Source organism: Coturnix japonica, chromosome 2, assembly GCF_001577835.2.
Source record: "Coturnix japonica isolate 7356 chromosome 2, Coturnix japonica 2.1, whole genome shotgun sequence".
Lineage (NCBI taxonomy): Eukaryota > Metazoa > Chordata > Aves > Galliformes > Phasianidae > Coturnix > Coturnix japonica.
In genome coordinates, this window is record NC_029517.1 from 86,182,522 (window position 1) to 86,205,475 (window position 22,954).

A 22,954-nucleotide genomic window follows, 5' to 3' on the forward strand; every position below is an offset into this window, starting at 1 on the left:
ACATAAAAGCCTGTATTCCCTATTTACTTTGCATATAGCCCTGACATTCACAAATACAGAAAAAAAAAAAAAAAGAACAGCCAGTATATAATTCAAAGATTGTGTTCTGTGATCTGGACTATACGCGGTGGTGTCTTTTGCTCTATCAGTAACATGTTAAGTGAACAACTACAAGAAATCCCACCTCATTCCACACCCTCTAACAAAAAAATTAAAAATAAATAAATAAATAGAATTAAAATATTCATCAAACATCTACTCTTTCATGTAATGTTTCTAAATATCTGTTTGTTCTATGAGATATTAAGCTGTAGAATATATATCTGAAAAAGTAATAAGCTCTTTATTCAATATAAACCATAAAATTTACATTTTCTCCCATCTGTTGTATAGAAGTTGGGCTGTATTTGACCTATAACCTTGTTGCATAAGTTTTCTGGTGAGCACTTCTACTCTGAAAAATGTTACTACTTTACTTTACCAAAACAATCTGCTAGTGTCAAAAAGACACCATTACGCATGGTCTCCATGGGACAATCTTGGTTTGATGAAAGCATTCAGATCATGAATAAAATCCTCAGCTTTAAGGAATAATTCCCCTTGTTGCTAGCAATTAAGGATCATTTACACCCACTGAAAATCTCTCTGAATATTTTGTTTGACTCAATTTCTAAAACAACACACAAAGACTAGTCCATGTTATCTGCATGTAGCCATGAATCTCATTAGATACGGACAAAAAAATGTCATCAGCCTCCTAGCCATCCTTGCAAAATTCCTCTTTTCCCCACAACTGAAATCCCTGCAGCCTTGAAGTGTCTTTGGTGAAGGTTCACGATGACCTTCCTTTTTCTATTATCACCTAAAATTTGCAGTCAAAGTACAAATTCCTACAGACTTTCACTCACATACTGCTACTGGTGTCACAGTTTAATATATGAACCATATTATTTCCTTGTCAACCTAACATAGAATTTTGCCCATCATCTTATATTGTTCTAAAGTCTTTTCAGCAAAATTCTTCAGGCAGAAGTAGGAATCCCAAATCTTTTCCATTACTGAACTCCATTGGGCTGGATTATATTCCTCTATTTTGAAAGCTCACTTTCAGATCAGGGCATCCATTTAAAGTCTAACTGGAGTGTTTTTCAATCCTCTTGCTTCCTCCACCCTCACTCTCCTCTTGTAAGATTGCTTCAATCTTTGATACCATAACAAAACTCACTGGTTAGACTTAGATCTCACCATCTCTGGAACTGCAGCCCAGAAAACACCTGCCAGTAAATCTTGTTATAGCTTGGCCAAGAGCTCACAGTTATCCTCCCCCCACACACATTCATTTTATACATCCAAGAAAACAAGACCTGGTGTGTTGAGATAATTCTGAAAGTAACTGTTGACACTGGATCTTGAACCAGGATTGCTTAAACAAAGTTGAACTAGCAGGTGAGCCCCCTAACAGTCTAAGTAACCTTGTTGAAATATTTATGTTTTGACATACAGTTTAACAATACCCACTGGAAAGGGTTTCAATTTCTGTGAAAGAAAACATTTCCCTCTGAGGAACCGCAGACTCATAGTAATGTTACACATCCGAATATCACAGGAGACTCTTCTGCAGGCATAGGAACTCAATGACCATTGAGACAAAGGGTTTGGAAATGAGAACATGTCTAATTATGGTGTAGATTGCACTGTCTGGTCACTATATATACATATGTGTGTGTGTATATATGTATGTATGTATATATTCCCACAGAAATACAAATAAATAAATAGTTTTCCCTTTTATAGGAAGGTACCTTGGAGCAAGTGAGGTGGGGACCAATCAGGCCTCTTAACTCACTGTGCCAGATGACATTACATCTACAGACCACAACCTCCTGCAGCTAACTGGCCTAAATATTCACACGGGAGATCTGTAAATGAAGTGCACATTCTGCAGTCTGCATCTGGTTATCAAGCAAGAAACTACCACAGCTCCAAACATATGGCACTGTTACACTAAGTTGGCTCCAGTACCCTCTGACTCAGGTGGAACAACCTGGTGAGACAACAGGAAAACGCCAGGCACACTTTGATAAATGATATGGCTTCACAAAAGTGCAGAGAGAAAATCAAACTGGTTTTAGTTTTTCACAGTGCTCTGCAGTTAATCATAACACAGTATGTGACTGGAAAATTCAGTTGTTTGAGCTTCTTCCCCAACCCCCCTACCAACCAACTCTCTCTAGGTATATTGACAAAATAAATAAATGTTTATATTATTTTCTCAAACTGAAAATGCTTTGTTGGTTTTTCTTCCACCTTGCTATGCTATATTTAATAGATCCAAGTTGCTGGAAAGGATTATGCTAATTTGATCCGTTATTGAAAAGAAACAGCAGCAGTATTTGTAATTCTGTGACCAATCAAGTCAAATATTTAAATTTCCTCAAGCTCAATTTCTGCAGCCTCATTTAATTTGAGGAATTTCACATAATACCTAGGGAAAGAAATGACTTAGTGACATTTCCTTGCAGAACCACTGAATTCCCAGAGGAGGCACTCCTGCATTACTGCTCAGAGTTAAGCCCGATTTGACAGGCAGGACAGAAGTAATCGTCATGGATTTTATTCACCCTTCCTCAGCTAGAATTTAGTGAACTTTATTGCTACAAGGAAACAATACCCAGTAGCAGTGTGAAACAAAACAGGAGAGGAAAAAAATAAAAAAAATAAAAAAAAAAATTTAAAAAATTAAAAAATAATAATAAAAAAAAAGCATGCTTGATAAATTGAATCAAACTGGATTGGATGGCTCAGGAAAGCATTTGTTGAAGAACCACTGAGCTGACCAGACACTGAAGTCAATAGCCAAAAAAAAAAAAAACACAGTGAAAGTTGTTAACCAGCCCATCACTAAAACAGTCTTCTGAGTAGTATATTTGTCTGCAGAGCATCTGAAATTAAAAATACCTTCTATTTTCATTGACACTGAAGTTTGTGTGTCAAAAACCTTTGAGGAAAGGCTTAGGCAAGTTTACAGCAAAGTAAGACTTTAACTTGGAGTAAAACAACCTCAGGTTTTGCATTAATAATGGCTTTGAGTCAAGTGTCTGCTAGGAAAAAAAAAAAAAAAGAAAGAAAAAAAGAAAAAAAAGAAGAAAAAATATAGAAAAACACAGACAGAACACTCAAAGTTATACATGAAAAGGATCTGTTCTTCTCATCAGATAATTCACGGGTAATCTGCAGCTAAACAAATGATTTACTAATATCCTTTTATATGGGAGGATAAGAGTTCTTTGCTATTAAATCAAAGACAAATAATCAAGCATGCTTTGCTATTATATCAATAAAAGTAGACTTAAAAGAGCTGTAAGGCTGTCATCTGACATTGTTAACACATTTCTAATGACCTGCAGCAGACTTTAATTACAATAAAGTCTCCCATTATTAGGGTGAAATGCCCTCTGATTAAAAATCCAATCTTCAATGGCTTTTGCAAGAAAACAGTCCACATTACCAACGATCGTAGGTTTTTTTGTGAGTTTTTTTTTTCTTTCCTTCACATTAGCTCAAACACATTTCTAACAGTGCAGTGGTCGCCCAGATTATTAACTTGGATATTTTCCTAAAATACCAGGGCATTTTACATCTCTATTAACTTCACAAACCCAATTTTTTTCACATGCTTAACATTAAAAATTGTCAGAATCAGATGCTTTGCTCTGCTCTACCTTCCTATGGATTTTACTGTAATTATTTTTAAAATCTTACTTAGCCTTTCTCAGTGCCCCTAAGAAAGAAGAATGCCTAGATGAGATCCCCTGCTAAAACACAGGCTGGGATAGACAGGGAAGTGCATACAAGGACTTTAAACAGGATGCCACATTTGGTCTTCAGGGAGTTGGGTTAGACTTACATGGTGTTTTTGCTATTAATTTTTTCCCAAATATGCTAACGCCACTGTCACACTAAACTAGTTATAATGAGGCACACAGATTATTTCTAAATACTCTGACTTCACTTTTACATTTTTAAAACTGCTTTGATATTATTAAGAACAAACTAGCATCATTTCACAGCTCATCCGCTGACCTGTAGTACCTTCGGAAGCCATAATCTAAGTAAACTTCAATTACTTACACAACTGTCATGCTGTTAATGTAACTTGCCCATCCATCTGAATAACTCTTCACATGTGATTATATGAACCTATCTTCACCAGAAACAGGATAGTTTCTACCCTATGCTAGTAGTAAACCTGTGCAAACTTCCCATGAGCAATTAGTAGACATGATAAAGTCACACACCACTGACAAGGTGAGACTGTTACAGAAAGACATGTCGGAGTTTGGTTCCTTTATCTATTGATTTTCTGATTTCTTGCAGAAAGCAATTTATTTTCTACAAAACATTATGATCACCAATGTTTTTGCTGGAAAATGGCACGGCACTATGTCTTGTTAGAGAAACTATTAAGTATATGCTGCCCTTTCAATCTCTGCTTTGACTTGAGAAGTTATCTATCAGAATATGAGATTTTTTTTTTTCTTCCAATAGGAAAGAGATTAAAGTATCATCATTTCAAGTCCCAGAATCAAGTGTCTCACTATTCTCTGCCCTCCCTTGCCTCAATCCCCTGGTTTGCTGGGAAAGCCATCATTCACAGAATCTTTGCTCACCTGAACTCTCTCAACCTCTGGAAAGCATGAGTATAAAGGCTAAATCCTCTATCAGAGGAGGGTATTTCCTTCTGTTTACCAACTACAAGCTGGATCCAGATCACAAAATGCTTTCTACCAGTACACACAATCTGTTTGTTGAGCTTTCTGTGCTTAGATGTATGGATAGATGGGGGCCAGGGCAGAGGGAAGGGTCAGTGCCAAGCACTGCAGAGCAAGCCCTACCAGCTGAATACTAATCAAAGAAACAAGCTCCCACCATTTCCACGTTTGCAAACTCCAGAATATCCTTGACATAAGAGGAGGAAAGCTCTGGGAAATAACTCCAGAGATTTCCCGGCCTCCTCAGTCTCTTGCTGTGTAGCATCAGCGCTGAACTCAGAGCTCCAGCAAGACAACGGCTCCGGCAAAGAACAGAGGACTTGGTGCTTGATGCTGACTACGCTGTGTAGAAGTCCATAGTCCTCCCTTCCCCCACTCCATCTCCCCCCTGTCCGCGAGACTTCTCTAAAGAGTCAGGAGATGCCATTGTTCCCTTATTCTTTTCAGAAGGCGCACACACAGGCAGAACATCGGCGCTCGCACTTCCCGACCGCAGCCCGTTCCCGATGTTCCCACTGCCCCTTCTCCACTGTCCCCCCGCACCGCGGAGTGGAAACTTGCCGCGGAAAGCCGCGTAGAGACACGGGGAGAGGAGCCTCGCTCAGCCCTTCCCGCAACTCCTCTGACCTCCCTCTGCCTACACGAGGGTGAGGAAAAGGAGCAGGTGCGGGCAGCACTTACCTGCAGCCCCTCTCTCTCGGCTGACCGGCTCACTGAGTGCTTTAATCCCAAGGGCCGGCGGTGCCCGAGCGACAGAGCGCTGCCGGGGTGCTCCAAGGCGGGGGCTGGGCTGCGGGCGGCGAGCGCCCGCCTGGCATGGGAACTGCGAGCCCGCCCGCGCACTGCCCGCACCCGCGGAGGCACGAGCGCCGCCGCTGCCCCGTTCCTCCTCCTCCTCCACTCACTGCACGGCGCAAGCAGCCGCTGTGAGCACGGAGAGAGAAGTGGGTGCCGGTGCCAAGCCCAGCTCCGACTGGGTGCGGATCCTGGCTGCGGGAGGAGGAGGGAGAGGAGAGAGGGAGGAGACAGTGGAGGTGGGGATGCTGCTCTGGGCAGGGGATATCACCGCTCAGCGGCCGGTGCCGGCTGCCAGCTCCCTTTTTGGACGCGGAGGAGGCACCGCGACTTTTTGTACCTCCCGGAGACCCAGCGGTTGCTATTGAAAAGGGATCCAGAGTGTGAACAGCCTGCCCGACCACTCTCCCCCCGCCTCTCCTTCTCCTCCTCCTTGACAGGATATACAGATGGAGCCCTTTGGATAAAAATCAGGAGCAGGGCTAGGGGGTGGGGCGCTAGCCAATCTATCTCCCGATTTGTGTTTGAAAGCATGGAGATGAGGCAGAAAGTTTAAGATATTTTTTAATCCCCCCTGCCCCATCCCCCCACTCCCAACACACAAGCATGTCAGCCGAGCACCCAGGGCGCGAAGACAAAGTAGCAAAACTAATCCGAAGTATCCGGGGTCCCTAATTTACAATTTTGCCCTTTCGATCTCCCCAGGATGCCCCTGTTCCCATCCGCAAAGCCACCCATTCGCACCCATATCTTCCTGGCAGGAGCTAGGGAGCTGGGAGTTGCGGGGCAGCTGGTGGGGAGCCGGGGCCCCCTCTCTGTGTACCCTCTGCGGGTCCCGGGCCGCTGGGCGCTGTGCGGTTTCCCCGATGAGCAGCACGGATCTGTCACCGCGGACGGCAGCCCACTCACTTCTGCTGCCCTCAGTGCCGTCGTCCCTCCTCCCTGGCTCTGTTTAACCGGAGGGAGGGAGGGAGGTGGGAATAGTTGTAATAAAAAAAGTATTTCTAAAGAGCTGGAATAAATAAAGCAGGTGCTCCCATAGAACAAACGGCTCGAGAGGAGGCCGAGGCACGGCGGCGTGCTTGCGCCGGGTAAAGCGCTGCTCACCGGGAAGGAGGAGAAGACTCCGTGCTAGCTGGTGCCTGAAGCAGCCACGCACAGCCCCACATCTCCCGGGGAAGATTCTTCTCCAGGAGCAGCTGGTCTGAGAGATGAATCTCTGCTTTGTTTGGGGATTGGTTCGACTGGGATAGCAGCAGTACAAACTTTCTACCTCGTTTCAACACTGCTGAAGCTTTTTTTGGGTCTGCAGCAGAAAAGAGGTCCTCCACTGAAAGGCAATAGCCTAGGAGTCAGGTCTCCTGCAAAAGGCAGAGAGAAGTTCCAAGTGCTGGCAGAGCTGCTGAACTGACATTTTCCACGGACAAAAATATTTTTAACACCTACTGTTTTTAGAACAATGGATCATACCAAGGGCAACCTTGGTCAATGTCTTTTGATTTATAGTTTTGTGAGAAAAGCATTCTCAGCCTACTATGAACCAACTAAAAATCTGTGTTTAGAGATGAATTCAGTTCCTCATATATATATATATACTGTGAAGTGTAGTATCAACAATAATAATGTAAAGACAAAATCACTTCTTAAAATAGAAAAGTATTTATATCACAAATGATCTTTCTTTCTTTCTTTCTTTCTTTCTTTCTTTCTTTCTTTCTTTCTTTCTTTCTTTCTTTCTTTCAACTTTTATCATTTTACTTTCTGGATGTGTTTCTATCCTTTGAATTCAGTAGTATCTACATGTATGCATATTTTATAGATGGAACAGGTAAAAGCTCTGTGTTTCTTGCCTTATAGCTTCATTCTCAGATATGTGATTTCTAATATCACGCCTATACACAAGGGAAGGCAGCTCAGTATATGGCATTTGTGGACAGAAAGGTGGTTTAAAGAGGGCAACTAGAAGCAATCTTCATTCTGGAAGTTATGTAGCATCTGAGCGTGTGGTTACGATGTAATAGGATGTATTCAGGCAAGAAAATCCTGAAACATGATTGCACACAGTTGCTTAAGATTGTAATTAAGGACTCTTCTTTCTTTTGTCCTCTTACTCCCAATCCCTAATTCATCGTTCACAAACTAATCAAAGTAAGACTCTTTGCACTGATCCTTGAAGGACGAATTTCAAGGACAAATTATGTTCGTGCTCACTAAATAACACAAATACCCTTCTGTCATCTTCTTTCAAATTCATTGTCATGCAAGCAGTACTGGGGAACTTTACTTCTTCATACATATTTTAAGAGCTATAACTTCAATCATGAAATATATGTATATATATTTGAGGCAATTTATATATATAAGTATATATAAGATTTATTTATTTATATAAGAGCATTTTATTGTTTGAGAGTGGGATGAAACAAAAGAAAAAATATACAGGGGCAGTGATCTTCATAGATGTTACCCACCACATTCTAGCTCTTTCTTTGTTCTTCAGATTCAAAATAGGAACAAAGTAATTTTACAGTCACTTGAAATGTTTAGGTTAGAAGGATTATTTTTCATTAATTTTGATTCTTATATTACTAATTAGAATTGGAATAGCCAAATATCAACCAATTAAAAAACTTTCATATGTAGACCCTCATGGAGTATTTCATGACGTTCTTACTGACTTAGTGGACCATTCTCAAGGATGTAGTTTGTTTTCCAAAAATCTATATTCTTTCAAGCAAAAACCCATCATTAAAATGCATGCCTGTAAAACATTTGAACTTATTTTTACAGTGTTGAAAACAGGATAGATATTTCTGTATCTTTTATTATTATCATTATTATTATTATTTCCAAAATGCTTACCCTGTCACATCAAAATAAAATGTATTAAACCTTTTGACTTTTACTGGGGAAAAACAGTCCAATGACTCCAAAGAAAAAGTGTGACTAAGCAGGCCAATTTAATTTCATTGCCCAGGCAGAATCAAACATAAAGAAGCAATTATTCTTAGTAACTTTTGGCAATCTACCACTTCTAGTAACACAAGCAAATGTATATATATATATATATATACATTTATATATACAGTTTGTTCTGGACTGTCTTCTTGGTGGGTTTTTGCCAGTGAGTCATTCCATTCCAGTACACTGACTGGAAGATTTTGGCTGTAATCCACACTTACAGTGCTGCTGTATTTCTTTCTAATATCTTTTATAGTGCATTTAGTCATCCTGAGAGGTATGCGTGTACCATTTGCAGAGGAAAGCCTACAGTTGGTCAAAAGAAGCACTAGATCTATGTCTTAGCTAGGCCCTGCAAAGGTCAACCACAGGCATCAAAGATCCTGTTGTTCCTGACTCCTTTCCTTTGACTTCTGAAAGTGTTGTGGGTGTTCCTGCAAAATCTGAGTTGAAATACAGTACTGTACACGAGATCCATAGGCAAGTCTAAGACTGACCAGGAAGCACACTCTCACACTGTCAAATACTTAGACCATGAGGGCTTTGGTGTCTACTGCTTAGGGAACATTTTGACTTGAGGCAAAAACAAAAGAGCTTTATTGTTCTCCTCAGCCCCTTAGGCCACTGTCAGTCTCTCAATATTAACATTTCCATCTTTGTGATCAAAGTATGCATTCAAAAAAACACAGAGTCTGGTGAACAGGATACTGTTCACTATCTACCACTATGTCTCTGCTTTTCACTATCCACCCAATTATGACTTAATTCTCTGTTTAACAGAGTTTTTGAGTTAAGTGCATTGTTATATTGCAGGAGTGTTTTCCAACCCCCATGGAGCCACAATAAATTTGGAACATACCTAACAATCCCAAAAGTTCAGCAGCCTTCTCTATAGAAGACTTTATGTAGAAGATTTGGTAGGTCAAATTAGATAATAATGCAAACTAAACTGTAGCAAATAAAAATAACAGTGATTCAAACAGTCAGCTTATTAGATCTCCACAGTGGCCTATGACACATAAGAAGCAATTTTACCAATTCAGCATTCCCATCATGGCTCTAGCTGTTCTAGCTCTTGTTCCTCTGTACTTTGTCTTGGCGTGTTGGGCACACACACACTAGCACACGTGGTTAGCTGGTATACTCGTAAAAATTATATTCCTCTTCAGAAGTAAATCTAGTTAATCTAAGGGGTTATAACTGTAAAAGTAATAAGAAGTTGGGAAGGTGAAAAATGGTAAGTAAGCTGTCAGAAGGCTGTAAAGAGAAATGGAGAATTTCATTATGACCACATGGGGATGGGTAATTAATGCAAGCAATGGTAGATGGCTTTAAAGGAACCTAAGACCAGAATGTAGTCTGTGTGGCCAGGCTCCAGATGTCATTCGTCATATTATATGTGGATGTACCAAACTGGCCAACAATGAGACAGATAGAATACAACAGGACAAAGCTGGCACTGTTGTGCACAGAGCATTCTGCAAGAACTGTGGGTTACCAATAGGAAAAAAAGTCAACAGCCAAAGAAAGATTCTGTGGATAAAAATGTGAAAATTATTTTAAAAACATTAGAATTCATAAAACAAGAGCTAGGACTAAGAGATAGGAAATGAAACATTGTAATCAAAATTAAAGAGGGGGAGGAATGCCGAAAATGTAGCTCATGAGAAGTGTAAACAAAGTGCCACTTATTCCTGTTTCCTTGGACCACATGATAAAACATTATTACTGCAGCAGTACAGAGTATGTTAAAACATTTCTCTAACAGACCTCTCAAGTAGCTGCATTTATGGCCATCTCTAAAATACTGATGAACATAGTAGTCCAAATTGTAAACAAATACATCCATAAACGCTGGGGTCTCAGATTGATGTTTCATGCTAGCAATATCCTGCTGGTGGAGAAGAGGCATCAACATTTTTATAATCAGCACTTCTCTCTTTTCTGATGTATGCAGAAAAAAAAATAGGTTAGATAAGTTTCTGCTGGATATTAAGCTCAGTTCTGCAGGGCATTCACACTGTGGCAAAACTGAGGTCAATTTTTCAGGGGAATTGCACTCTAGACTGAGAGCATTTGTCTGATCCTATGAAAAGTTAAACACAGGAAGTCCAATTGACTTCAGGGAGTTCTGCACTCTTCAATGAGCTGCTTCTGTGTAACAGTCTTCTGAAAATCTACAGCTAAGTTACTCCTGGAAAAAAAATTCCTATGTGCACACAACCAAATCAGTAAATGGTCATACACAGTAGTATTTTATATCACTTTGGATCAGGGTCTATATTTTTCATCATCCACACAAAATTAATGTGAATAACTTCTTCACTGACATCTAAGCCCAAACCAGTCTTTTATGTTCCAGTGTAATTTGTCACTACAAACTTGCATATTTTCTAGAACAAAATCAGACTTTATGTCTACAGTCTTAGAAAACTTTTCTGAATAATTGGACCATGCCATAGACAATGTTTCATCACAACTAATATTCAAGATGCTCATAACCTTCCCTGTATGAACACATCAAATAAGTAAGCAAATGCTGACCATAGCAATAACTGAACACATTCTCTTTCTCCCTCAAAAAATAAAAATTAAATCTAACATGACTAATACTTACGAAATGTACAGAATAAGCCCTGGAAACACAGTGAGGAAGGAGCATGCTGGTGACCCTTTTTCACTTTAAGACAGGAAAACTTTTTGTGTATGAATGATAACCTGAATGCTAAATTTTAATACCTGAATATTTATGAAGATAGAATTCTAAAACGTCATGAAAGCTCTTGTATAGAAAGCAGACATAAACATTTTGTAGATGAGCTAGATAAAATAGTCTATCTTCATTGTATTGAACTGCTCACTGTAGTAAATAATTGGTGTGAATGCCAAAGTAGACGTAATTATATATATCAATTTTTTACCAATCTAATATATTTATCTTTTTTTTTCCTTTTGTTAAAAGTCACAAAACCTCACTTTTGTGCTTAAAGTGTTTAAAACTTTCTAAATCCTTTAATCCTACATAATTTCTACCTGTTCTTGCATTCATTAAAACCAGAGGGAAAAAAAAATAAAGAAAAAAAATGGAAGAAAAAAAAAAAAAACAGTTTGATTCAGTAAGAAAATGATGATTTTATGAAAAATCCAAGTCTTTGTAAATCAGAAGATTAGCTCAGGGAGTGGAATACAGCACTTTGCCTCACTCTAAAAGAAGGTGGTAGAAATCCCTTCTCATTCTGAAAATGCACATCCCAGAGCAATATGTCAGTAGTTGTTTTGTCAGAATCAAAACTGTGTGTTACTAATTCTACTTCCTCCTACATCTACCAATGCTTATGCAAGGAGAAAGAAAAGGGCTTCAGGTCAGGTGAAAGAAAATGACAGTTCTCTAGAACCTTCCTGCTCCCACATTTAGGAGGTTAATAGTGTACTGCCCTGGCATCAGAATCAAAAGCCACTCAGACCCCTTCACTCTTTTTGAGTGTTTCCCCCACAGTATGGCCTTTGGAGACATTAGACACTAGTCACTAGGACATCACGTCTGATCATTCAGCAGTACTGACCTTAGTGCTACAGTTCTACATGTTTTGTTTTCTCAATAGAAGTACTGCATTTGATTTTCTCTGAGTCACTGGAGTTTATGTCCTGTGTATTTCTGCTGTGAACTTTCCAAGACAAGACTTTTCTAGATCAAAAATTTCTGCAAATGACAGAGCCCAGATAGAACATAAGAACATAAGCAGATGATCACTTAATGAGAAGTACCATCATTGTTGGGGTACTAGGTTGTCTTTGTAAGGATTCATACAGTAGTTCTGAGTAGATGGAGTGTTCTAGAATAGCTGAGTTAGGCCTTTAGGTTAAGAGTTAGTGGGCGGGGGGTTTAGGTTGGTGTGTGTACAGGTTCTCTCACGTGCATCAGGTTTTGCGTAGCAGGTGTACACGTCTGTGCAGGATTTAGGACAGTATATAAGGAGTGTGATGCAGCAATAAATTGAAAGAAGACTCCATGGAATCAATGTTTATGTCTCTCTCCCCCGGATGGTTGAGGTCCTGGGATAAGTTGGGTTAATTGGTGGTTACATCACACCATATATTAATAATTTACTACACAATACACATGTATGTCCATTACTTTAGGTCATCTGATGTCGTGGAGTGTATATCCAGTATTCATTCATCCACACATTTAATATATGTTCATTCACACATATTCATGTTTCTTTGAGCTTATTGACCATGGTCCAATCAATCCAAAATTCATTGCAGGAGACACTGAAAGATGTCTTCTTGAGGATTCTAGCACTACCTTCTGCATCTAAAATTTTGTACTTATGTAAAGCTTTGTTGCTTAAGTATGTAATTGAACAACTCTACTAGACTTATTTTGAGGAACTTTTATTTCATTTACTGTGATTATCTTCAAAAGAGTGGAAAGTGATAGAAGTGGCTTCACGTATGAGGTGCAGTATACATCCTCAGGCCCAAGGCCAACAAAAGAATAGGTACCTTTTCAGAGGCAGATGTCTGCAAGAAGATAATATATCCACCACTTACTCAGCTGCTTCATCTGTCATCTTTATGAAGACATGTCATGGTTGGACAGAGTAAAATTGCCTGTGAAAAGCTATGTGAAGAAAAAAGGGAGACAGAAGCAGGTAACTGCCTCTTCCTAAGTGCAGAATGAAATCAATGCTTAGGGAGTGAGAGTTTAGGCAAGAGAAGGGAACATATGGGAAAACAAACATAAGAAAAGCTTTACAAAATATATGTAAATAATATCAATTATAGCTACAGCATTAAAATAATGTGGTTGCTTCAGCATTACTATTAGCTTTTTTTAAAAAAGAAATTAGATGGTAACAGTTGTGAAACAACCTTAAGCATAAATTCCTTCACTCCTGTTATTAAGCATGGTTAAGATTTCAGTTTTCAAACACCCTCTAGTTCTGAGAATAAAAGCAAACAAAGGAAAATTTGACTGTTCTTTAGCATTGTAAGTTTACTGAGCTCTGTGATTTGAAGATTTGTTTTCCGACAGTTTCAGTGGAAAAGAGAGGTAGAGGAAAAAAGAAAATTGTTTCTCCAAAGGTATTCTGACCCATGAAAAGACCCAACTGTGTGTGTTGGGAAACATGTCCAAGCTCTCCTCTATTTAAGGCTTCTTTTCTCTTTTAATAAAATGTCAGTACCTCTTTGAATACATATTGTCCTTGATCAAGACCCTAGTGAAAGGCAACAGATGTTGCTAAGATTGTGCCCAGGCTATCCTCTATCATTTCATTTCTGAAAGGGAGAAAGGGAGAAGAAAACTTGCTTTAAATCACTGGGCCATTTTGTACTTCAGCAAATCTGTTTGCACATGCTCGACTGGCCTCACAGAAAGGGCTGAGCCTTTTGCTTTCAGCCTGAGGTCAATCCTAACACTCTTTTCAGTGGTCCACACTCCTTTCACACAGAGCAGCTGCCTCTGATTGCTAGAACAAATTGAGGTGATTCAGGCCACCAGCAGGGCCATGGCACATGTGCTTTTCACCAGAAAGAGAGGGAAAGCCTTTGAACAGGACCAACTGGGGCTGCCCACAATAAACCGTAGGATTAGATTTGATACACTCAATATTAAGACATGCTCTTGCTGAAAAGTAGGCTATAGTGACATAAACTACAAGACAGTTGGACTGGGAAAAGAGGGGAGAAAATGGTGTTCAAACATTTATTAAGTTACACCTAATTATTTAATTGGGGAATATTTAAAACAGTAACACTGTCAGGTCAAGATGGGGAACAACTTGATGTTTAACTGCCAGCAGAATACTGTCAAGGAAATGTGATTCCAGATAAGCTTCTCACCCCTATAACATTCTTATAAACGTCATCTGCAAGTTCTCTAAACCATTTCTGCCATCAATCTCAGGAGAAGAATAATCTCAATTTCAAAGTATTTTCAACCTGTTTCAGTAACTGAAAATTGTTATAAGGCTGTTATCCAAGGAGAGCAGGGGAGAAGATAGAAAGGAAGAAAATTTAGTATTTACCTCTTTTTAAATTCTTTCTCATCTAGCAAATGAGATAAGAGCACACAATAGGCATTAGCAGTGAAAGATGAAGGCATAACCCATCCCATGATTCCCCCCCCCTCCGGCCTTTGCTAGTTCAGTCGGTCTCCTGCAATTATTTGGTTCAGTCCCAGACATCAGATCACAGTATTTTTGGCTGTGGAAAGGATCAGACCAATGGCTCTCTGAGTCCAAACAAAGCAATTCAGTACTACATTAAACAAATGATACCAAGAATTTACCACTTCAAAAGGATTAACTCTTTGGTGCTTTTGCCAGGAAAGCAAAATTTTTATGCAAATACAGGTAATTCCACAGATTGGACAAAATAATAAAAATTAAAAAGTTAATTTGTAAAACCTTGGGTTTACAATCAGAGACATTAGGAATTACATTTGCTCTGGGTCTGCATTCGTATAGAATGGCTGAATATCACACATGGCCTTTGAAGTACAGTTATCTGTGAGGTAATTTAATAAACTGAAGAAGAAAGGAAAAAGATGTGTTTACTCAATTAGCAGTTAAAGAAATTGAAACTGGGGGAAAAGATATGTAAAATTCTGCCTGATGACTTAGAAATTTTCAGCTGTGGAACAGGAAGCACAAATAATAATGTTTATAAATAATTAACTAGGAGAACAAAAAAAACAAAACAAAATATGAATTGCGATCAAAATTTTTTCTCAATCTTCTTTTATTAGTATTTCATCCTATTACTTGTAACTCTTTTCACAGAGAAATCAGGGGGAAAAAAGGTTGGATATTCAAAGAAAAATTTTAGCATAAAGTCCAGAAAGAGTTCATATCTCCAACAGAAAATTCAGTTATTTTGCTGGTTAAAAACAATAAGTAAATAAATAACATGTATTTTCATAGTTCTTGTTAAACCTTTGTTTTCTATAAGACACTGAAAATTGTGAGTATAAGGAGTTTTGAAGAACTACATCCGAAAACTCACTTTCATTTGTTAAGATAATATACAAGACAACATAGGTTGTGTACAAGATATAATAAGTAAAGGTTGATTTCAATTATGCAAGATGTGGAATTGTGTGTTTCAGAGCCATTTCTTACTATAACGTTAGCTGGAGCGACATCCCATAAGTAAAACTACGTTGTAAAGTACACTACTCAGTGATTCAAGCTAAATCAAGGCCTTTTTTAAAAAAAAATCTTCTTGCTTTCATCTTTCCAAATCAATTTTTAGCGCAAGTCCATATTTGTACAATTGGGCAGGATAAAAGATACGGATGGTAGGGCAGAAACAACCATTAATAACACATTCACTGTACATTTTCTTCAAAAACTTCTTACTTATGTTTTAGGGAACTTCAATATAAAGAGTCAAAGAGTCTTTGAGCTTATCTGATGGTAACTGATTGTGGTTTTTTTGTTGTTGTTGTTTTGTTTTGTTTTGTTTTGTTTAAATCTCATTCTGTTATTGGGTTATATACTCTTTCAGGTCTATTCCCAATCTTCTGCAGTTATAATTTCATGAAGTATAGCTATTGAATGAGAAAGGGGAAGGAACAGAATCTTACTAAATTTTCTTCAATGGCAAGTTTTGGAGATGGAAATGGGGCCTTCTGGGAATAATCTGACAGAAAAGATCAGTCACTTCAGCATGCTTCTGCCTACACTTGCCAGATTTGTACAGCATGTAAGCAGTAATGTATGACTGACAATGTCAAACTCTGCTGAGAACACCAGCAGAAAGGGTATGGGTATTTGCCAGTTGTCAGTCCGAAGCAATATGCACTTTAATAAGCTAGGCACCAGGGAATTCATGTTCTGAAGGAAACAAATAATCACATGAACTTCTGCACAGTTTCTTTCTGTGCATAAGCCAAACTAGGCCAAACCAAGCAACCAAACAAAAAGCACACAATTTAATGTGTAAAAGCTTGTACTTTCCTTTTCTTAGAAATGAATGAAAGTCAATTTAAGCTTTCAAATACTGATATTCAGGTGTACAAAATTAATTGATGATATCTAAGTAATTTGATAATATCTAGTCATATACATAAAGACCTCAGCATAAAGTAGATTAAAAGCGAAATACTCTAACCTTTAAAATCTTAAGAACCTCAGCATTACAAAAAATTCATAGATGGTTATTGCTAGGTCATGTTTTAATAGAAGTTCAATCCATATCACATGTATTATATTTCAGACACTTTCAGTACTGACAGGAGCAAGAAAGACCTGTGTGGAGCTAAGTCTGATCTCCTGCATGTGTCTTAACTAGCATTATTCACCAAAGGTTCATAAGAATCTCTGTCAACACGAAAAAACTCTGCAAAGCTTATTGTTGCAGAAACTTTTATATTATTAAAGGTTTATTATTTCTTGGTATAGTTAACAAAATACATAATAGAAACAGGAAATATAACTGACTTAGAAATTCAAGAGCTTTTTGAAAAATTCCTTCGTTTGAGGTTGTTGAGTGATGAGAGGTGATGATGCACAGACATAACAGTCATGCTATATATATAAAAAATAATAATAAAAAATTTAGGAGTCATAAAACAGAGTAGTATTCCATCTCCCAACCCAGAAGTGAGACTTTTTCCAGAGCAGTGCCAGTGATAGCTTTACTTACAGCAGACTGCATTGAGTCTTCTCCACTATCCTTAAAAATCTAAGGAAAAAAATAAAAATAATTTTAAATCTTGCCTTTTTCACATTACTTTAGCACTGGATATAATACAGAAATGTTATAAAAGTCTGAATGATAGTATGTGTCACTGTCATAGTTTTGTAATTTTTGCCATTGGCATTCCACATCATAACATCATGTGGAGCACAAAGAAGAACTACACATCCCAGAGGATCTCATGGTAAGAGAGGGAAATATGTCATGGAAGTGACACTCGCTCTCTCTCTTATTGCCTAGCAGCGAGTGTGGATATGCTTCCAAGCCGTGGTGCCTTCAGTTTCAAAGTAGGCTTCTCAGTCTTCAGAAAACTCTCTCTCTCTCTTATTTTACTTGATTTATTAGCCTCAATTTCAATTATATTGTATTATATTGTATTATATTGTGTTATCTTGCATTCCAATATAATCGTTAGTAAAATATGTTTTCCTCCTTAGATAATTGCTGCTGCTCTGTTTGTTTATTTGAGCCCAGATCCCATTCCCCTACCCCTTCCCCTTTTCCCTTCCCATTTTTGGGGTGAGGGGGCCCATGGGCCTACTGCTCCCCTGTCACAGACATAGATTGATCCAGATAGTTTCGTGATAGTTTTAAAATTAACAAATAATCTTTAGGGAAATAAAAAATTTTCACATTATATATCTTTTTCTACCTGAAACAAGCTGTTGTTAATCAAAGGAGATGGTTCATTCTCTATGGAGGCTACAGTTTTCATTGTCTGTTTCTGGCATGCAGCTTGCTCAAATTGTTAATTTAGTGCTTATATTAAATAACTGCATTTGATTGGTTGGCAATCTTGGGTTAATCAAAGACCATTCAGAAGACTGGGCAGTAGTTAAGAGAGTTAACCCACTAATGGGAACTCTTCAGGTCAAACTGTGCTCATTCTTTTCATTCACAACCATTCAAGGGATTCACTTCAGTTACGATTATTCAATAGCCAGCATCTCCATGGCCAATTGCATATGGCTGTTCTGAAGGGACAAGTAATACTCATAATAAGGTATAAGGAAACACCATGGTGACTGTATAGCATAGCCCCATGAGAACTCATTATCCCAGTTTCATTCAGACATTTCATTCTTTTGTCCACTTGGGACTATTAATTGCAGTTATTCTTTTCGTAATGAAATTGCAAGCCTTAAGTAACTTTACTACGAAGTAAAAAGTTATCTACTGTACTGGAAACTACTGTCCTCTACCTTGTTCAATTTGAATAGAACCTGAAAACAGATATAATGAAAATATGGACTGAAATACCAATAAATTAGGAATAAAATTCAAGTTTACACAAACTCTGTATTTTTATGTTTACTTTTCTCATTCCCATTGCTCAGAATTCTTTTACTCTCTGGACTGAGTAGATAAGATCTATCAACAAAATTATTTAAATCAAACAAAAATTGAATTATTCTGAAGGCTTATGATCTTGATTTAGTTTTAAGCCCAGAATAAGGAAAAGATTATGAGTGAAAGGATTAATACCTACTGATTCTCACTAGGCACTATAGTCCCCAGATAGTACAATAATAACTCAGAGAAGTAAAATCAGAACATGGACTCAAATTAGTTGACTGAAAATGAGATTATGGTGGTAAAGATGCTTTTAGGGAATTGAAATAAGATAATGGTTGGAGTTTGTGCACATCACTGTTCATTCAGTATCCCTGATTACAATTATTATTATGACAGCCATGATAACCTACTGGTTCACTTTGTGTATAAATGCCATTATTTTATTTTATTTTATTTTATTTTATTTTATTTTATTTTATTTTATTTTATTTTTCTCTATCCACCTCTACATGGAGAATTTATTTATTTATTTATTTATTTTTCACAAGAGATAGAACGAATGTATACACTGAAACATACTGAAATACTCTCTGCTTTGGAACTCAAATAAAGTTTGCAACAGCCAAAAGTCAAAACTCAGACTGTATGATATGAACAGATATGGAGAGATCTCCAGGTTTTTAAACTATCTGATGCCAGCCACTTTCTTAGGGTGGGGGCTCAGGATAGGCTTTGAATCCCTTTGTAGTTTCACCCTGATGTGCAGATAAACTCCAACACACTATTCTTTCACTTCTCCTCCTCAAAGAAAATAGAGGAGAAAATGCTACAAGTAAAGGGCTCAAAGGTTGAGAAAGGACTGGAAAATCACTCACCAACTAACCACATGGGCAAAATAGACTCAACAGTGGGAAATTAGTATAATTTATTGTTTATACTAATAGACTAAAACAGTGAAAAACAAACAGAAAACTAAACCACCTCCCCTATCAACCCTGTTCTTCCTTTTCCCAAGCAGTGTAGAGGAACTGGGAGTGAGAACTGCATTCAATCTGTAATGCTTAATCTCTGAATCTCTTTCATCTTTAAGTTCTTCCTTTGCTCCAGCATGGGTTCCCTCCTATGGGATGCTGACATGCCTGAACTGATCACATGTGGACTTCCCACATAATGCAGCTCTTTAAGTAGTGCTATAACATGAATACATACGATAGGGCCCATTCTTCAGGAGTAGATTACTCCAACACAATGGTTCTAGAAACAAAATCTCTTCCACTGCAAGAGAAGAGCAAATCAGAGATTGTCTCATGAAACTGAATGTGTAAAAGTATATGAGGTCAGACTAGGATCCTGGAGTAATCTGCTAATGTGACTGCCAAGACACTCTCCATCATATCTGAAAAGTCATGGCTGTCAGGTGAAGTCTCTGGTGGCTGGAAAAGGGAAACTTCACTCCCATCTTTAAGTAAAGGATAAGGGAAGACCCAAAGAAATACAGGCTGGTAAGCCTCACATCTGTTCCTGGGAAAATTATGGACTTTTGCAAGCCATTTCTTGCTCCTGCAGTATGTTTGTCTCTAAATTTGAGAGTTATGGATATGAAGGCAGGAGTATTCAGTGGATAATGACAGGAAGAATTGTACAAGTAAAGATTTAGTATAAAGTTGTCTCCACAAGGTAGTGCTACTTGAACCTGAAGAAATGGCACCAGGTTGCTTATCATAATAAACAAGAGGAAGCTCCCTTCTAGCCCAGAGGCCTTCATTAGTATCTTAATTTATACACAGTATATTTTCCCTCCATACATTTTCTGGTACTTCTTTGGATTCTATATACAACCTGTTGGATAGCTGTATGGATAAGCCATGCTGGTATCACATACTTAGAAGAACTTAAGAGAAAAGTGCATGGTAAGATGTTAATCAAAGCCTGACAAAAAGGAACAGGAATAAACCATAGTTTAGGCACACTACAATCACTTGAACGTATTTTTGAATGTAAAATACAATCCTCACATAGGAAACCTTGAGTATCAAAACAAATATATTCATTTATTTATTCATCTTTTTCCCATGAAATTGAATTCTCACTTTGGCTTGTATTAGAAAGAAATATTTCTGAACATCCTCAATCATTTTATGTAGGCTGGTATCAAGAAGATTTCTCTGTATGAAGCAGAAATGTTTTTTTTAAAATTCAATGTTTTTGTTTGTTTGTTTGTTTGTTTGTTTTTCTGTGGTAGAAAATTCAGTTTTGAGGAATCTGAACAGTATGTTTTTTAGTATAAGCCACTTTATGTTCAATAGATACAAAAATGTTAACTCAGAAATATTCGCAAATAGCACACATACTAAATTTATTCTTCAGAAGTATAGTGGATACACAGAGTTTCTTTGTCCCAAGCATGATCTCTAATTAGAGAGATTATGGCAAAGGTCATTCCACTACTGCTTGTTACAAGACCCTTCAAAAGAAAATGCATTTTAAAAGAACATTTTTTCTCAAATGAAAAGAAGAAACAGCCTGAAAAACTGATGTCTGGTGAGGTTACTACTTTCCTAGAGACATGAAGGAATTGAACTGGATATCAAATTCCCTCTATACTTTTGAAAATCATAGTCATCTACCAGACTTGGAAATCTATAAAAAGCAATTCAGTGCACTCATCTATTTTGCTGTAATATGAAATGAAGAAACCATGAGTAAAAACACAAGACTAAGAAAAATGATTTCAATGTACTATAGAGAGTGATAGGGGGGAGAAAGAGGGCATCTGAGGACGTTTCCTGATTTACTACAGATTTATTTAAATGAATTTTTATGTCTGTGGTTATAAAGAAATTATCAGTGCAAACCAAAAAGACTACATCTCATAGCCTTAGCCTATGTGAAGAACTTTACAACATGCATGTGAAATTGTGTTCAGTTATGACCATTATTGAAACTAATTTGAATTATGTATGTATGTAGTACAGTGGGCTCATTTGATAAACCTAAATCTCTGTCCTTAGCAAAGCCATCTGTACTCAGAGAAGTTGACAGCAAGAATCCCAATATGATAAGATTTTAAGAACTGTGAATGTGCAGATGATTCTTTATTTATTGAAATGAAATACCAAGAGCATTCTACCTTTAGTTCTTAAAATATAGCTTTATATCTGGGTCGCATATTGATGGATGTTGGTATCAAATCTGAGAAAGTAAATATGATCTGAAAATAAGTGCAAGAATATGACAAATTCAGTTTGTTGTTTGGTTCATCTAATATTGACCAGTGGTTCTGAGACATAATCAGACACCAAGATGTAAATCCACTTTCCAAGTCAATTCACTTGGTTTTGAGGAAAAATGCATGAAACTGATCTTCTGGGACAGAGTAAGTTAAATCAATAAAACTATACTATTTAAAATTACTGTGAGTGCTGGATCAGCATAAGCTCTATTAAGATGAGTGTTGAAAGATTAAATTAAAATGCCTTTTATACAGTGGATTGTCTGGCCTGTATATATATATTCACAGAAGGTTTTGAATTTCTTATAATTTGTATACTGAAATAACTGCAAATTAATCAAGCATTCTGAACTCATGCCATTTTAATTGTGAAATGTGTAAACTTAGACATTTGTAAAGGACCATTGAAAAACACTTTCTGACTTTCTGTGGTATGTGAATATTTTAATTTTAGTTATATTTTGGCACATATATCAAATACCTTGACTGTCTGGAGAGATTCTCTGCTTTTCTCTGAATAGTCCTCCTTATAACTGATGAACATAAAATGTTCTGCTGGGCACAGATCCCAGGTAAGGAAACACAGCAAATTAAAGATTCAGTGACGGATAGTACTTGTGTTGCAAGCCATCTACAGGGTCAGTTGTCTTTGTCAACAGCTAAGACTGATATGAATAAAATGTATTCTTTACTCAGCTCTCATTTGCTAGCATTTGAGAGACAGGATTGTAGCTCTGTAAATTTAATGAATCTCTCCTTTAGAAAGGACTGCATAAACTTCACTTAACATGTCCTTGCTGTTTTTCAGAGATTGCTCAATAACTTATTTGTCTTCCACTTTTGTTCTGACTTCTACTTTTGTGTTGATTTTGGGACATTCTATTGAAAAATTCACAGTGATCCTTTCTACAACAGCATGTGCTGTATCTGAACTTGATGAAGAGAGTGTACAGTATATAGGTCCAGGTCTGATGTTATTGCTGTGTTTCAGATCATACAATTATGCTTTGAAATAGCCTTAAAATCCTTATCATAATTTCTTGGATGCCTTAATCAGGATCATCCTTGTTTATGGGAAATATCAGTGGTCAGTCAACAAAAGTTTCCTAGCACATATTGTCTTCACAAGAATGCTATTTGTTTTAGCTCTCCTCTCTGAGTCATCAAAAAAGACTTCACTGAAACA

At 37.6% G+C, this 22,954-nt stretch overlaps 1 protein-coding gene across 1 annotated transcript in view; it reads right to left on the reverse strand.

The window, feature by feature from the left end:
* The window catches only part of CDH7 (cadherin 7), an 84,155-nt gene extending 78,180 nt beyond the window's left edge, over window positions 1–5,975 (reverse strand). Inside the window, exon 1 of the mRNA XM_015855215.2 lies at window positions 5,454–5,975. The gene's annotated coding sequence lies outside the window, so the exon portion shown is untranslated. The remainder of the gene's footprint in view (window positions 1–5,453) is intronic.
* Between the last annotated feature and the right edge of the window lie 16,979 nt (window positions 5,976–22,954).